Below are 16,624 nucleotides of genomic sequence, written 5' to 3' on the forward strand. Positions count from 1 at the left end.
TGCCTGATTACTGTTTAGTCCTTTATATCTGTGAAGTGCCTGTGTTCCTTTATTACTAATTATAGAGTGTGAGGCACTGGAATGAATAGAGGCGCCCTCCAAGCTGCCTGTTGAAGTCATAATTGAAACCAGTGGTGGCTCCAAGCTGAACAGCAGGGTGGGCACACACAAGTGCTTCGCCACCTACGCCTGTGAAAAGTTCAGCACTTTCTGCAGGCTACCGAGCTGCACATGCGCCTGACAAGCTCAGACTGCCCAGGCCCCAGGTTCTAAAAGAACACACTGGAGGTGGGCATGTTACCACACAGCTCCAGACCCACAACAACCAGGCCTCAGGGGAGAGGCCAGCAGGTGGACCTCCCTTACAACATCGAAAGCTTTATTCTTGTTTCAGTTGCATCAAATGCAAAGCAGAAGAATGAATAATCCCACCCTGCAGTCTAAAACCATTGGTCTCTGAATGTGTTGGCTGCCTTTGTTCTTCAAAAGTAAAACATTATTATTTTGTACCATGCTAGCTATTTTGTTACTTCAAAAATACAGGTTTCAAAACTTCTATGACTTTGCTGTCAATTTTTTTTCCTTAGAGAAATTACTACCGAAAGACCAGTTTTTACTTGAAACTTTCACAAACTCAGACACAAAATTCGGTCCTTAAAATTGTTTGTTTAAACAAATGAAAGGCTCTTCTAAGCGTCAGCAGCAGGAACTCTCAGAGATGTATGAGGAGGCTTTCCACTTTTCTCTAGAAATATTTATTCTTAAGTATGTTTTTAAGGAAACTTACTGTATTATTACATTAAATGAGGTCAATGTGCATGCAGAACACTTAGCACAGTGATAAGTACCCACTACATTTTACTTACTTCCCCTTTCCTGGACTTCCTCTGGAGCAGGCCTCCACAGGAACTATCAGTACAGCCCACCCAGTAAGGAAAAAGAAATGAACCCGGGGAGACCCACCTAGTCCAGACCTGTGGTGGAATGAGAAGGCCATGCCAAGATGGCTGCTGGCAAGGGAGAGTCAGTTACTCAGGAGTGGCTTAGGAAACCCCTTGGGGAATCCCCTGGGAAACCACCAGCAACAGAGCCTGCCAGGCAACGGGCTGTGATTGGTTAGGGCATAAACCGTCCCTGACTGGATTAGCTGCCTCAGCTATTTAAGCTGCTGTACCAACTGAAATAAAGGAGTCTACAGGCTGCTTGCCTCTGGCCTGCTTTTATTCAACTCCCGACTCCCGGGGTCTGTGTGGTGACTTTGTGCCTCTTGCCCCCACCGCTCTCCTCCTCTCAGAACAAATCCACAGCAACACAGACCCTGTTCACTATCTTCCATTTTCTCTAAGTCTCTAGTCTCTAGAGCCTCACATGGAGTCAAAACTCTACAAACAAGTATGGTGAAAGAGAATGGCACATGCAAACTCAAAAGCCTTGGAGATTTATGAAGGCAACACTAATACCCTTCAGGAGGTAGAAGCTAACAACCCCTGGGCACCTTGGCAGTGAGTACTGGGCCATGGCAAGGCTCTCAGGGAAGAGGGAGGTCACCTTGAAAGAGAAAGCTAAAGCCAGACTTTACCTGTTTCACATTTTTGTCTCTGGCCCCATTGACTTGGATGCCCTATGTTTCTTCCTATAATAAAATATCCATCAAAGAAACCACTTCAGAAAATTAAAATGTAAGTGGTTTCAACATCTATTGAAAACTGTATTCTGAAATAGAGCGCAAACAGGATGCATGTTTCCAAATGCAAATATATATGCCTATGGAGAGAAAAAAATATATCTATAATCAGGATGAGTTCCATGCCATAATTAGCTAACTATCTGGCTTATTTCACTTGGCAAATATAATATTTTATCATCTAGAAATTCCATTTTAGGAAACAAGCATATTCACTTTGGTACTGAATTCAGTAATAACAGGATAATTGGAATGCATAAGTTTTGAAAGCAAACTGAAGCAAAGTAATACAATACTCGATGGAGCACTGTGCTTTGCAACAACTCAGAAGAGCTTTGAAAATGCTGTCTAGGTTTTCAATAGCTATGCAATGACTCAAAAGAGTATTTATTATTCCCTTTCTTCAGAGGGAGACAATCTGCAATGGAATTCACCAAGTTCAAAGTCAACTAATAAGAGAACAGCAGGTAGAAAGAGACACCAGGCTATTTTAAAAGGCATCATTTAAACCACCAGATTAAATGTGCTCTTTTAGCAAGAGGAAAAATCTTCATTCATTATCAGAGGTAGGATTTATTCCCACAAAACCTGTTTAGGGAATTTCAATGTCAAATTGAAGCCTGCACAGTTTAACACAGAATTAGAAAAATTTCATTTGCCAACCCTAGTATGATATTTGGCTATGTCATCAACACCTCCAACTCAACATGCCCAGGTGAAAATTATCTCTTCTTCCCTGCCATCATCACTCCTACAACTACTGGCAATTGTTTCAAACTCAATAAATAGGGCTGCAAATTTTAGATCAAATTGGAAATGCAGAACTCATTGTAACTCTCCATCCTATTTCTTACTCCCACTATACTCATCAAGATCTATTGATTTTACTTTTTAAACATTGGTTAGCTGTCCCATCTCACCACTATAGCAGATATGATACTCTGTCATGTTGCCCCCTGCAAACCTCAGAGTCCAGCTCAACTGTGGTGAATACTCTGGGGTACCCTATGATGGTGTCCATCTCAAACACCCATCTCTGCTGCTTGATATGTAGCCAAGGTTCATTCACCTGAAGCTGTTCAGCCTGTGCACAGAGCAGTCCGTAAGCACTCAGTCTTCAAAGCCTACAAAGGCAACCCTTGACCAGCAGTTGGTGGACAAATGCCCTAGCTTTCTCATCCCTTGCAGGAAGCATGGTTTCTGGTCCCTAGTGCATTTAAGCCCAGTTGCCCACAGCAACAGCCCACCCAGCAACACACCCTTAATGTCTTCCTGCATCCCCATCTCACCTTCCTCACTTCCTCACTGTGCTTCCTGGGATCAACTACCAAATAAACTACCAAGTCCTTATTTCAGAGTCTGCTTTTAGGGTAACTACATTAGGATGTTGCATTAGAACAAGTAAATGATTTATTTACCTGTGTTCCACAAACTGCACCAAGAACTTTAAAGTTATTATCTAATTCTCACAAGCTTATATTAAGCCATTTTAAATATACTCAGAGAGGGATGGCTACTTGTCACACGTCATACAGCTGTTAGAAGCAGCGAAGATTAAAATTAAGATTTAATATGGCCAAACTCTCTTATGCAAACTCTCATTGCTTCTTTCTTGAGTTCCGGCATAAATTTCCTGCCTGCCCCTCTGTGTTCACTACCTGCCCCCTTTCATTCCATCTCTACACTGCTGCCATAAAGATCTTTTCTTAACCATCTGATCTTTTCACTCTGATTAACACCTTCATGACTGCACATCACCTTTGGATAAAGTCCAAAGTGTTATCCAGGGCATCCTAGACTGTTGGAGTTCTGGTCCCTGCCTCCCTCTCCAATCTCAATGTTCCTGCTGCCTTCCTCTTCCTTCTGCCCCTTGCCCCCACACCCGGCACTTCTGCCAGATGATCTTCCTGTGTCTAATCTACCTGCCCTCATCCTTCCACCTAGAGTGACATTCTATTTTCTCTCCTTCTCTGCCCACCTATACTTTCTCTTCTCTGGCCCAGTTTTCTGTATCCTTCAGGACTGTTCAAGAATCCTTTCACTGGAGACTACTGGGCCATGCCTACCCCATCTACCTCTCTCAGCCACCAGCTAAACGAAAAACACACTGAAATGGAGCCCCTATACAAATGCCTCGAATGCAGAGGCTGGATATCACCAGGTCCCAGTTTCCCAGCCTCCTAGCCTTAGCTAAAATTGTCCTCACACTTCTTTTTGATTGCTAATTAATCACTTACAAAAAGTAACTCACTGGGGAGACCACATTGTGGCAATCAGGTTAAGCCCTTGCCTGCAATTCCAGCATCCTGTATCAGAGTCCCAGCTGCTCCATTTCCAATCCAGCTCCCTCCTGCTAACAATGCACCTGGGAAAGCAGAAGAAGATGGTCCAAGTGTTTGTGCCCCTGCCACTCAAGTAAGAGATCTGGATGGAGTTCCAGACTCCTGCCTTTGGCCTGGCCCAGCCCCAGCTGTTTCAGGCATTTGGAGATTGAAAGCATGAAACAGCAAATGGAAAATTTTCTCTCTCTCTCTCTCTGCTTTTCAAATAAATAAATAAATAAATCTTTTTTTTGAAAAAAAAAAAAAAAAGTAACTCACTAAATTGACAATGTGGTGCAACTGGCCCTGCAAAATTCTCAAATAATTAACATATTGATGGTCAGTATGGTTTCAATTTGGGGGAATTCTGGCCCACCTGCATGTAGCACCTGTATCTATCATAAGGAATGCAGTATTGCTGATAAACCAAGGAAGGACATGAACACTGCCAAACAACTGAAAACCTGGACACACTCTGAACACACATCCCTCATTCCACAACTATGAACTCCTTCAAGGAGTCCAGGAATTAAGCAATAGCTGTCTGGCTCCTTGCTGTGTGCACTGCAATAAATATGTAAATTTCTTCTGCCATCCCAATGTCAGGGTTTGGCTTCTTGCACATAGGGCAAGCAAGTCCAGTTTAGGGATTATGTATCATCTCCTCCAGGTAGTTTTGTGGTTGTTCTATATCAACTTGTTTCTGCCCTTCCGTATCTTCCCTTACTGGCACTTAACCTATTCTAATGATTATGGCAGGACTGAAAGATGAAGAAGCAGCAGAGGAAGATGTTTTGTGCACTGGCTTAAATCTTCTCTTGGGACAGGCAACGCATTGGGTCCCAGTTGCTCTACTTCCTATCCAGTTTTCTGTCAATGAGCACTTTGGGAGGAGCAGATGATGGCTCTAGTACTTGGGTACCTGCTACCCACATTGGAGACCCAGATGGAGCTCCAGGCTCAAGGCTTAGCCTGGCTGAGCCATTGCCATTGCAGACATTTGGGTTGTGAAATAGATGGAAGATCTTTCTATCTGTGTGTAAGTGTGTGTGTGTGCCTGCCTTTCAGATACAATGAAAGTAAATTTTAAAAAAACAGCCAAATAGGCCGCCGCCGCGGCTCACAAGGCTAATCCTCCGCCTTGCGGCGCCGGCACACCGGGTTCTAGTCCCAGTCGGGGTGCCAGATTCTATCCCGGTTGCCCCTCTTCCAGGCCAGCTCTCTGCTGTGGCCAGGGAGTGCAGTGGAGGATGGCCCAAGTGCTTGGGCCCTACACCCCATGGGAGACCAGGATAAGTACCTGGCTCCTGCCATCGGATCAGCGCAGTGTGCCGGCCGCAGCCCGCCGGTCATGGTGGCCATTGGAGGGTGAACCAACAGCAAAACGGCGGCCATTAGAGGGTGAACCAACGGCAAAGGAAGACCTTTCTCTCTGTCCCTCTCTCTCACTGTCCACTCTGCCTGTAAAAAAAAAAAAAAAAAAAAAAAAAAAAAAAAAAAACAGCCAAATAAATTCACCTCGCCAAATGAAGGTCAGGCCCTCCCCTTCTTCCAATCTGAACACAGCAGCATCTATTTAGACCCAACTCAGGAGAATCCCAGAAGTCCATGGGTACCATATGTCAGGCATAGAGAAAGACATGGGCCCCTGTGCATTTGATAGGGGCTGGGGGCGGGAGGGACTGCAATTTCATGCGATTAAATGTTGGAAGGGACCCTGATGTCTTAAAAGTATGCCTTGAGGGACTGGTGCTATGGTGCAGTGGGTTAAAGCCCTGGTCTGCAGAGCCAGCATCCCATATGGGCGCCGGTTTGAGTCCTGGCTGCTCCTCTTCTGATCCAACTCTAGGCTATGGCCTGGAAAAGCAGTAGAAGATGGCCCAAGTCCTTGGGCCCCTGCACCCATGTGGGAGACCCAGATGAAGCTCCTGGCTCCTGATCAGCTCAGCTCAGGCCGTTGTGGCCATCTGGGGAGTGAACCAGTGGATGGAAGGCCTCTCTCTCTCTCTCTCTTTCTCTCTCTGTCTCTCTCTCTCTCTGTAACTCTGACTTTCAAATGAATAAAATAAATATTTAAAAAAATAAAATAAAAAAATGTATGCCTTGAAAGCAACTTGATATTTGCACATCAAAAGTCCCACTGGCAACTTCATAGTGGCAGGCCAGTGTCCAGAAATCTTCTGGCCCCTGTCTGATAACATTGAAGGGGAATCTTCCTGCCCAATAACACTCCATGGGAGGGGTTCCTTCCCCCACTCCTCACCCTCCCACCCCTACTCCCACCAAACATCTCAGGGGAGGCCCAGAGACCTAGGACTTTCTGTCCAATAACATTTTGCAATAATACTCCCAGGCCTTCCTCCTGACAACTTCCCAGAAAGGACAGGAAGAAGTTCACCCTATACCCATAAAAACTCCAATCTATGCACAGGCCGGGTGCTTGGTTTTCTGCCGAGTTGTCCACCTGGTCTGTCAGGTGCACTTCATTAAATTTCACTAGCTTGATCCATGCCAATCTCTGTCTCTCTCTTTTGAATTCTTATCTTTAGAAGAGATAGAAGGACCTCTGTTCTAGCTTAACTTTCAGCAGCTGGTCTGCATCCCCGGGAGAAATTAGGGACTATCCCAGCAGCTGTTGAGGCCTATGTGCCTCAAGGAACCTCTCTTGTAGCCTCCCTTGGTGATGACAGAGCCACAGCGTTCTTCATGTTTAAGGAAGAGAAGAAGTTTCAACTTTGAGCTGTAGCAGTGGCACACATATCTAATGATCTGAGGTAATCTTGTCCATTTTGGTGCCTAAATTCACATGGCCCAAATAATGCAAATAATTGTCAAATCTCCACTCTGTTCTATACAAACAAGCAAGGCATGAAGTTGATGATACTATCAAATTGTTTTCCACTCTTAACGTTGGATCAGTCTCATTTCATAGACACATTATCTATTTTACCAAATTTCCTTCGTATCAGGCCTAGGCAAGCAGCTGTAGAAGAGTGAGAATTGGCTTCTAAGGAAGGTCAATAGATCATCAGAAGAAGGGCTGGGCTATTGGTGGGGGTGGGGGTGGAATCTCATTTTTATTCAGTAACTGGCTTTCAGCCAGCACTTAACCTTGTTGTGATTCATTCTGCTTATCAGCCAAAAGCCCTTAATCACCACCCTCACTGGAGGTCTGAGAAGGAACTAACTGAAGATGCTTAGGTGCTTCCAGGAATGCTAAGGACTTGGTCAGCCATCTTCCTGTGCTAGAGAAATTCAATGTCACCAGTCTGTCCCTGGAATCCTCCCTACACCTGTGGTGGTTTAGCTCCCAGACTAGTTTACATACAAAGGCTAGTAAAAAAAAAATCACATTCTAGCAGCAGCCAGAAAGGAGGAATAGGAGGGAGCTTACTGCTCTAGTCTAGGGGAAGATAGTTAAAGTGGATAGTTAAAAGTGGAAAGAGTACAATCTCAAGAAAGAGTTAGAAAATTCCAGAGGAAATTCCTCGCAAATTAGAGGGACACTGTGGATCTATGTGGAGAGTGTGGACATGCACAAGTCAAGACCCCAGCAACCAAGAGCCTCAGCATCAGCTTTGGAGAGTGAGGTGAGACCAGACTGCAGCAGGCCATGCAATGGACAATAAAGCTGCAGGAAGAGCCTGACATATGTTCAGCTTGGAGCCCAGTGGCGGACAGTATACCTGCCAATCTAGAGGGGGAAAAAAGGGAGCACATTTCTCTTCCCCCGACCACGTGGCACCGACGTCCTGTAACTAGCTGAGAGAGGGCAGGTGCCATTTTGGACATACGTAACAGTTGCACCAGCTTCTGTCTATGCGCACAGCAACCAGCCAAGAGGAGACACCTGAATCTGTGTGGGAGGATTGACAGGAGGCTGGGTGCTCAGGACTGTGGGAGCCTTGTGTGTTGGGACTGTGAATATACTGTGGCTGCATGTGAGGGTGCAGGGTGTGGCTGGGTCTTTGGGCAGCCACTGTGGGTGGCTCCACATGTGTGGGGCTCCCTGACTCCCTGGTGAGGGTCATTGCTGTGGAATCCATGCTCACACTAAGGACTGCATATATTTTGTGTGGTTCTTGTGGCAGTGCTATGGCATAGCAGATAAAGCCACCGCCTGCAGCGCTGGCATCTCATATGGGCGCCAATTCGAGTTCCAGCTGCTCTACCTCTTTTTTTTTTTTTTTTTTTTTTTGACAGGCAGAGTGGACAGTGAGAGGGAGAGAGAAAGGTCTTCCTTTGCCGTTGGTTCACCCTCCAATGGCCACCATGGCCGGCGCACTGCGGCCAGCACACCGCGCTTATCCAATGGCAGGAGCCAGGTACTTATCCTGGTCTCCCATGGGGTGTAGGGCCCAAGCACTTGGGCCATCCTCCACTGCACTCCCTGGCCACAGCAGAGAGCTGGCCTGGAAGAGGGGCAACCGGGACAGAATCTGGCACCCCGACCGGGACTAGAACCCGGTGTGCCGGCGCCGCAAGGCGGAGGATTAGCCTAGTGAGCTGTGGCACCGGCCTTAGCTGCTCTACTTCTGATCCAGCTCTCTGCTTTGGCTTGGGAAAGCAGTGGAAGATGGCCCAAGACCTTGGGCCCTTGCCCTGAGTGGGAGACCCAGAAGAGGCTCCTGGTTCCTGGCTTCAGAATGGCAAGGCTCTAGCCATTGTAGCCATCTGGGGAGTAAACCAGCAGATGGAAGACCTCTCTCTCTCTCTCTCTGCCTCTGCCTCTCTGTAACTCTGCCTTTCAAATAAATAAAGCTTTTTTTTAAAAAAAAAAAAAAAAAAAAACTATTTGTCGCCTACAAGAAACATCTCACCAACAAAGAAAAATGCAGACTGAAAGTGAAAAGATGGAAGAAGATATTCCATGATAACAGAAACCAAAGAAGAGCTGATGTAGCCATCCTAATATCAGACAAAATAGACTTTAACACAAACTGTTAAAAAAGACAAAGAAGGGCACTACGAAATGATCAATGGATCAATGCAACAGGAAAATGTGACTATTATAAATGTATATGCACCTAATTACAGGTCTCCTAGCTATATAAAAGAAGTGTTAATGAATCTAAAGGGAGACATAGACTCCCAAGCAATACCCCAATTCAGCAATGGACAGATCAACCAGACAGAAAATCAGCAAAGAAACAACAGAGTTAATAGACACTATAGACCAAATGTACCTAACAGATATCTACAGAATTTTTCATCCTGCAGTTGCAGAATACACATTCTTTATACAAACGCATGGAACTTACTCTAGGATAGACCACATGCCAGTCCATAAAGCAAGTCTCAGCAAACTCAAAAAATCGAAATCATAGCATCCACCTTCTCTGACCACAATGGAATGAAGTTGGAAATCAACAACTCAAGAATCTCTAGAACATACATAAACACATGGCAACTGAACAACATGCCCCTGAATTAACAGTGGGTCATAGAAGAAATCAAAAGAGAAATCAAAAAACTGTTGAGGAATAGTTTTTTTTCATACTATTTGTTGAAATCTCTACTTAATATAGAGTTAATCTTCTGTGTATAATATTAATTGGAAAAGATCTTAGTAAAAAATAAGAAGGAGAATAGGAGAAGGAGGAGAAAGAAGGGTGAGAGTAGGGGTGGAATGGTGGGTATGGTGGGAAGAACCACTATCACTAAGTTCCTAAAGTTGTATTTATTAAATGCATGAAATATTTTTAAATAAAAGAGTTCTGAGGAAAAATAAATAAATAAAGGAGGAGGCAAGATGCAAAAAAGAAAATCACATTCTGTATTAGAATAGAAAACCAAGCAAATAGGTCAGGGAAAGGGAGCTCAACAGGTGATAATCTTAGATTCAGCCTGGTGCCACCTGGAGCTGTGCAGCATGAAGTGGTCCTCTGTTAAGGCAAGGGTCCAGCCTTTTATACATCACTGAAATATGTTGCTTTGCTTCCCCATGGCAAGAGGATACTGCTTGGTTAATATCAAGTGTTCCAGGAAGGAAGCCACCATGAGTCATTAGTAGCCAGTATTCACAGTTACTAGGAAGGAGTACAATATTCCATGGGTGCACTAACAGAATTCACTCTATCATGGTGCTCAAGTTAAAATCACCTAGAGGCATTTTTAAACACTTGCTGGGTCCCAGCTAAGGAGTTTCTGATACAAAGGTATGGGATTGATTCCTATCCTTTGTATTTGTATCAAGTTCCCATGGGATGCTAATACTGTCAGTCCAAGGACAACTCTTTGAGAACCACTAAACTATAAAGAATACATGGTGTTGGGTCAAGACATACCTTCTGACCTGCGTCCAGTCAGGCTTTATCCAACATTATTTCTGCTACTGAATATAATCTTTAGTCATTATCTTCAAAACATTTGATTCCGTGTTTGTCACAAACACACAACAGGTATAAACCTCTTGAATAGAGATGATTTGAGTGTGGATCTTGGAATTAAGAAAGCAAGATCTAGGACTAGCTCTATGGTGTAGCGGGTTAAGCCACCATCTGCAGTGCCAGCATCCCATATGGGCACTGGTTCATGTCCTGGCTGCTCCACTTCTGATCCAGTTCCCTGCTAATGCGCCTAGAAAAGCAGCAGAGAATGACACAAGTGCTTGGCCCCTGTCACCCACGTGGGAGACCCAGATGAAGCTCCTGGCTCCAGGCTTCAGACCAGCCCAGCCCTAGCCATTGTGGCCATTTGGGGAGTGAACCAGCAGATGGAAAATCTCTGTCTCTCTCTTTCTCTTTTCCTCTCTCCCTCTCTCCCTCTCCCTTTCTCTCTCTGTAACTTTGCCTTTCAAATAAATAAAAAATAAATAAATCTTTAAAAAAGGGGGGGCAGGATCATCATCAATGTCACTTTCCTGCTTCTGTCCTCACATTTCTCCCTTCCATACCAGAGCTTACAAGTAAGAAGTACAGGGGTAGCCAAAAGGAGACCTGGAAGAAGTCTAGTGAAAAGCAGTCCTATGTTCACACAGATGGGCAGGACTTCTCCTGGGGAGCCATGCACAGCTCTCAGTATACTCTATCTAGGCCTCAGAGCAACTGGGAAAACAGAGGAAAAACTAGGAGATAAAGGGATTTAAGGAAATCATATTTCATAGGAGAGGTTTGGTTAAAAAAAATTATGATGGAAGATACTAAAAACTGAGAAGGGCTACCTCAACAGCCGGTAACTCCCTGTCACTGGAAACTTTCCAGGAAAGGCTAGATAATCAGCTAACGGATTGTGGAAGTATCTGAATTGCAGGTTAGATCAGGTGGATAATTTCTCAAGCCTACAGGTTGATGACAGTGATGGTTAATTTTAGGTGTCAACTTGACTGGGATAGCTCGTCAAACATGATTTCTGAGTGTGGATGTGAGGCTATCTCTGGAAGAGATAGTGTTTGAATCAGCAGACTGAGGAAAGAAGATCTGTTATTACCAATGTGGGTGGGCAGTATTGAACCCATCGAAGGTCAAACAGAACAAAAGGACAGGAGAGCAAATACTCTCTCTCTCTTCTTAAGCTAGGACATCCATCTTCTCCTGCCCTCAGACATCAGAGCTCCTGCTTCCTACAATGGCTGACACCTCCTCCACACTCTCTCCCTCTCCTCTGTCTCATTTTCAGGCCTTCAGCCTTGGACTGGATTACATCACCAGTCCTCCTGGTGCTCCAACTTGTAGCTGGCATATTGTGGTGCTTCTCAGCTTCCACAATCAGGTAAACCCATTCCCATAATGGAGCTCATCTTACATGTCTTTAGGTATCCTATTGGTTCTATTTCTCTGGAAACCCTGAGTAATACAGTGACTACAAAAATTCCTGGTGTGCCCACTCTTCTACTCTCTAGGTATTTTGACGGTCCTGTCCTGCTTTATTTCCTGATTCTCAAATGACAGAAAGCTTAGCACTCCAGCTCTTATTTCAATTGGTTTGTAAGAGTCCCCAAATTCCTTCTAGTTTTCTGAAAAGAGCCAGAATCAATTGTGCCTCTCTGGCTGGATGCTTAGCTGATCTGGAGGACTAAGTCTGTTATTTTCTCCTTTTATGGTATAAAGCACAACTCTTGTCTCTGTGAAATTGTCTTTTGTCTGTTGTAGGGTGTTTTCCAAGCCACTTTTGTTCACTTCTACAATACAGTTTTCACAACAGCCCTATGAAAGCAGATGACAATGAGCAGCCCCACCCGATGGAAGGAAAGTGGAGATTGAGAGATTGTCAGAAGCAGGTAGCTTCCCAGTGCTTTCTTTGGCCCTTCCTCCTCACCTGTCTTTAATGCTTATTAAATGGAGTTAGTTATTCAGCAAAAGTCTCCAGGCTTATGTTCATTGTAAATCACGTAAGAATTGAGTCACGGGGGTTGTGTTTTGGCCGACCTCCCACATTCACTCATCTCAGACCCATGTTCTAGAATACAAAGGTGCTGTGATTCATTTCTGCTCTTCAGTTTCACTAATCAGAGGAGCCCATTGCTCTTGCTACTCACTGAGTGATATAACAGAAATTTCTAGCTAAGGCATTAGATTCATATGCAGCTAAAAAAAATGTCCAGGGAGCTGATTTATTGTAGCTGAGGAGATGTGAAGGAAAAAAAAAATAAAAACTGATTGGTTGTGTGCTCTCTCTCACTCCTGTAGCTGTGGACACAGACAATTGCCATTTGCTTGGCCAAGTCATCCATGAGAGAATTACTGGACTCACGTATCTCCAGACAGACAAAAAGGAACAAGCAGGTCTGCACAGTACATAGAGAACCAGTTTGTAAGAAGCACACAGCTCCTGGCTTCGGATCGGTGCAGCGTGCTGGCCATGGTGGCCATTTGGGGGGTGAACCAACGGAAAAAGGGGGACCTTCGTCTCTCTCTCACTGTCTAACTCTGCTGTCCAAAAAAAAAAAAAAAAAGAAGAAGAAGAAGAAGAAGAAGCACACAAACCCTTATGAAATGGAACTAGATCCAGAACATTATAATCTCTGGAAATCCTCTCAGAAAGAGCCCTGTATGTGGTTGGCATATCAGGAAGTGAGGGCAAGTGATAGGGTGAATGTTGGCTGCTGAACTGCCTTCCAAGGGACATCTGTGTGTTAATTGTGTTGTTTTTGTTTGCTCGACTGGCAGGCAAATTTGAGGAGAGCTGGGAGGAGGAAAGGGTGATTTTCCTGTGCCCTCTCCTTGCACAGTGCTCAGCCATTCTTCACAACAAATGTGAAATGAATATTTAAAGAATATAGGCTTAGGGGACTTAAATCTTATTTGTAATGTTTTATTTCTTTTATTTAAATAGATCTACAATGAATATGACAAAATGTTGACATTTGTCAATTCTGATTGAAGGGGCTCACAAGTGTTTGCTTTTCTTTAATTTTTCAACTACCATAAAAGAGTTACTGCTTTGACAGATTCTTCCAGTTACTGGTTGGCCAAGGGATTCCATGGGTATTCAGGCCACAGTATTTCCATTGCCCACACCTTCTCCCCAACTTCTTATCCCTAAATGAGCAGTGTTCTGAGTAAAGATCAACATATGAACGGTGACCATAACCACAAATCCAAAGAAAGATATGAGTAGACAGTATCCTGGACAGAAAGGAGTATATGCACATTTGAGACTTATGGATGCTACCTCTAAAATCTCATCTCTCCTATAGGGACCACCTCATAGTCAGTGACACTGCTCCCATTCAGCCCATCTAAAGAGGGCACCATAGCGTTGGCTCCAAGATCTCTCTTTATTTTGAAGAGGTTTGTCCTTGCAAGCTCCAAGTACAAGAAGAGACAGGGAATTTGGACTGTGGCCTTTGAGGAGCTCAGAAGCAATACTGGCTCTATACTGGCTATAAAGTCTGTATGTAAAAGATTCTGGATGGGGGGCTGGCACCGTGGCTCACTTGGTTAATCCTCCGCCTGCAGCGCCGGCATCCCATATGGGCGCCGAGTTCTAGTCCTAACCAATCCAGCGCTCTGCTGTGGCCCGGGAAGGCAGTGGAGGATGGCCCAAGTGCTTGGGCCCCTGCACCCGCATGGGGGACCAGGAGGAAGCACTTGGTTCCTGGCTTCAGATCAGCGCAGTGCACCGGTTGTGGTGGCCATTTGGGGGGTGAACCAATGGAAGGAAGACCTTTCTCTCTGTCTCCCTCAGTGTTTAACTCTGCCTGTCAAATAAAAAAAAAAAAGATTCTGGATGGGCTTGCAGGAACTCTTAGGAGGTAGAAGGTTAAAGCAGTAGTTTTCAAAGTATGATCACTGTGGGCCAGCATTGTGGTGCAGCAGGTTAAGTTGTCACTTGCAATGCCGGCATCCCATATCAGAGCACCAGCTTGAGTCCAGGCTGTCTGCTTCTGATCCAGCTCCCTGATAATGCAGTTGGGAAAGCAGTGAAGGATGGCCCAAATGTGTGGCTCCTACCACCCACATGAGAGTCTCTGATAGAGCTCTGACCTCCTGGCTTCGGCTTGGACCAGCCCCAGCCATTGCAGCCATTTGGAGAATGAACCAGCAGAGGGAAGATCTCTCCCTGTATCTCTACCACTCTGCCTTTTAAATAAATAAATATATATATAAATCTAAAAAAAAAAAAAAAAACCAGAAAAAAAGTATCATTTCTGGATCCCTGAAGTTCCGCTAGAAACTCCTGGAAAGTCTACAAGGGAAAAACAATATTCATTTGCCTTCTTCAATGTGTTAACATTTGTTCTGAAGATGCGAAAGAATAGTGAGTGAAAGTACTGAGATCTATGCACAAATTAAAACAACAGCACCAAACTGTTAATCATTATATTCACACTCACAGAAAAAGCATTCTTAAGAATGACCTTGATGAAGTAGAATAAGTATCACTTTTACTAACTCTCAAACATTCAGTATATGTCTTTTTAACATCTGGGTGACAAAATGGGATGTATGCATAGAACACCTTTGCTGCATTTAGAAATACCATGGCTGTCTCAAGGAGAAGCACCAGTGTGATTGACTTGCACGCTGGGCTCACTGCCTTTTAGTGGAACTTGACTCTACTGGAAAGAATGACTGGCAGACAAAGTATGGCTATTCAGATTTAGGTATTTTGCAGACATTGTTTTGAAAATGAACAAAATGAATCTGTCACTTTGTGGAAAACAACTGACAATGCTTGTTCTAATAATAAATTTTAAACTTTCAAGAGAAAATTAGAATTTTAGAAAACTTGTGAGCCTGACAGCTATCCAACACTTAAAGTTTTTCCGTGAGATTGGTGGTGATATTAACAAATGGGAATGTTTCAAAATTTAGTTCATCAGGGCCAGCATGTTAAACCTCCACCTGAAATGTCAGCATCCTATATGGGTGCCAGTTCAAGACCTGGCAGCTCCAGTTCCAATCCAGCTCCCCACTAACGTGACTGGGAAAGCAGCTGAGATTGTCTCAAGTAGTTGGTCCCCTGTACCCACATGGGAGACCCAAAGGAAATTTTGGGCTCCTGGCTTTGACCTGGCCTGGCCCCGGACATTGCAACCATTTGGGGAGTGAACCAGCAGATGAAAGATCTCTCTATCTCTCTGTCTCTCCTCCTCTCTCTGTAATCCTGCCTTTCAAATAAATAAAAAATAAATCTTAAAAAAAAGAAAAGAAAAGGTATTCTCCAGCCTACCCTTGTCTGATAGAGCGTGGGACTCTGACTGCACAGAAGGATCTGGGGGAGGGGAAGAAATGGAGATGCCCAAAAGAACCTGACCTGACAGGCCCTGGTGGGTCTCCCCCAGCCTCTCCTGTAAGATCATGCCCTTGTTGTCCAGTTGGATTTCCATGTGGCTGCCCATGCCTCCTCAAAACTCTGCCTGCCCCACTCCTAAATATATATTTATATATATTATAAATATATGTATGTAAAATTTAGTTGATCTACAGTGCCCAATAGATGTAACAAATTTATGCAAGTGTAAATTATTTATGCAAAGTATAAAACAGACCAGTGGATTTAAATTTTTTTATTTATTTTTGTTTTTATTTGAAAGGCAGAGAGACAGAGAGAGAAACAGACAGAAAGAGATCTTCCATCTGCCAGTATACTCCCCAAACACCTGTAATAGTCAGGGCTGGGCCAAGCAAAAGCCAGGAGTCCAGAACTCAGTCTAGGTCTCCCATGGGGGACAGGGACCCAGTACCTAACTCTTCATCTGCTGCCTCCAAGACCAATGGATTTTAATGTAACAGGAAAGGAACACTGACATGGTTCCAGATTCACATTGCAACTAGCCTTTAAGAAACTACCACTTGTGCTCACTTTGGCAGCACACATACTAAAATTGGAATGACAAAGATAAGCATGGCCCCTGTACAAGGATGACACACAAACTAAATAAAACTCTTTTACTTAGTGTAGGGTTAACTTTAGGATTATTATGTAAACTAAAGTAGATCTTTGTAAAAATTAAGAGTGAGAAAGGGGAAAGGAGAGGAGGAAGGGTGGGAGTGTGGTGGGAGGGGAATTAGAGTGGGAAGTGTCATTATGTCCGTAAATTTGTATATATGAAATACATGAAACTTGTATAATTTAAATAAAATAAAAACAAACTACCACTTATAGGGTTTTGGCCTAGAGGACTACAAAGGGGGTCATGCTTTTGAGCCACAATTATACAAAAGGCTTGTAA

The 16,624-nt window shown here is 44.1% G+C and overlaps 1 non-coding gene across 1 annotated transcript; it reads left to right on the forward strand.

The window, feature by feature from the left end:
• Positions 1-16,246: 16,246 nt before the first annotated feature.
• LOC127492202 (U6 spliceosomal RNA) lies at positions 16,247-16,348 on the forward strand. Its single transcript, XR_007921362.3, has one exon. It is a non-coding gene; the product is annotated as a U6 spliceosomal RNA (small nuclear RNA).
• The last annotated feature ends 276 nt before the right edge of the window (positions 16,349-16,624 follow it).

Source organism: Oryctolagus cuniculus, chromosome 9 (genome assembly GCF_051225735.1).
Source record: "Oryctolagus cuniculus isolate XC-2025 breed Fujian yellow rabbit chromosome 9, ASM5122573v1, whole genome shotgun sequence".
In the NCBI taxonomy this organism is placed as follows: Eukaryota; Metazoa; Chordata; class Mammalia; order Lagomorpha; family Leporidae; genus Oryctolagus; species Oryctolagus cuniculus.